Source organism: Nanorana parkeri, unplaced genomic scaffold (genome assembly GCF_000935625.1).
Source record: "Nanorana parkeri isolate BGI_ZX_2015 unplaced genomic scaffold, ASM93562v1 scaffold952, whole genome shotgun sequence".
Taxonomy (NCBI): Eukaryota; Metazoa; Chordata; class Amphibia; order Anura; family Dicroglossidae; genus Nanorana; species Nanorana parkeri.
This window is the reverse complement of record NW_017307220.1, coordinates 655,509-657,101: the sequence shown is the minus strand read 5'-3', so window position 1 is coordinate 657,101 and position 1,593 is coordinate 655,509. Positions and strand designations below refer to the sequence as shown.

The window sequence follows — 1,593 nt, the reverse complement described above, 5'->3', positions numbered from 1 at the left end:
CAGAGTGGAATGATGAATGAAAATCTTCACAGACAAAAGCTAGTAAGCTGGTAAGTGTGAAAAACATCCTTAAACTACACTTGCTGGCTCCCAAGAAGAATAAAGATTTATTTTCTCCTCTGCTGCCATTACTGATTCAGGAATATTAGGAGATAGGTGTTACTTTTTTTTAAATAGTTATGGGACAATCAATTTGGTGGTAATTAAAGAGGCGGGTAATGCCATGCCATCAGATTTCGTGATTGCCAGGGAAGCCGGCTCCATGTGGTTTGGCCAGCTTGATTGTGATTGGCCGGGAAAACGGCTTTCCAGCCAATCAGCATGGAGCCGGCTTCCCGGCCAATCAGAAAGCCAGAAGGGGGTCATTACTCGCCGCCCAGCTTCCTGATCGCACGGGAAGTTGGCCTCATGTTCCCCTACGGCACTGCCGGTCAGAGAAAATCTTCCTTTGACCAGAAGTTCCGGTATCTGGGAAGTTATTGGAGCATTTGGGCGGCGAGTACGAATACTTGCCCAAATACTTGGTATCGGCACCGATACTAGTATCGGTGCATCCCTATACAGAACACAACAAATTCCGCTTAAAATAATAATGGGGTAATTTACTAAAGAAGTAAACATTTATTTAGGCCATGTAATCTATGCTCACATTAAACATGGATCCATTTGCAGCTAAATTTAAAAAAAATAGAAACTTATAAAAGTTATTAAAAGCTAAGTGAATTGGTGGTATTGATTTACTAATTCCTTTAGTAAATCAACACCAGCGCATTACTATTATAATTTCATGTTGCATAATCCATACTATAAGCCCATTATTTTCTATACTTTGCTAAAAATGAAAATCTTTTTTTTAAAAATGGAAATTGAAGTAGTTGCAAGAATCCCCATTTCTCAGCTCCTCAAATGGGCTTACCGCCACTCCTTAAAAGTAGGGATGCACCGATATATCGGCCGAAAATTGCACTTTTGGCATAATGCCGAAAGTGCCATTTTCCTGCCGATACATCGGCGCATCCATTCTTTCTCTCCTCACCGCTAGGCGCTGCTCTGTGTCCCAGCGGGGAGGAGAGAAACTGATAGCCGGCCGAGCGCTGCGAGAGGAGAGCGATGTGAGCGGCCGGTGTCTCTCCTCCCACACCGCTGAGCCTCCTATCACAGACCAGCAGAGTGGTGTGGGGGCGGAGACAGGCCGTGCTGTCACAGGAGGCTGAGCTCTCCTCCGTATACCGCTCGATCAGCCTCCTGTGACAGCGTGTCAGAGAGGAGAGCAAGCTACAAACACTCAGTGATCGCTGAGTGATTGAGGACATGGTATGTATACTGTATCCTCAATTATGAGTGAATGGAAAGTGATCTACATCCCCTCCTGTTCATTCATAGTTGTAGTTATAGTAAACATACTATGTTATCAATGAACAGGAACATCGAGGATTCCTGTTCCTTGATAACAGGGGACACAGAAAAAGAGACTGATGACTTTGTGTTCTCAATCTCTTTTTCTATTTTAAAAGGGAAAAATCAGGGGCCTGTTTAGACCCCCAATATTTCCCCGAAGCCCCTAAAAGTAATGTAAACAATAAAAATATTTAA

At 43.5% G+C, this 1,593-nt stretch overlaps 1 protein-coding gene across 1 annotated transcript in view; it reads right to left on the bottom strand.

Moving 5' to 3' along the window:
- PIEZO1 (piezo type mechanosensitive ion channel component 1) overlaps window positions 1-1,593 on the bottom strand; it is a 190,125-nt gene that overhangs the window by 25,356 nt on the left and 163,176 nt on the right. The gene's annotated exons all lie outside the window — the stretch shown is intronic.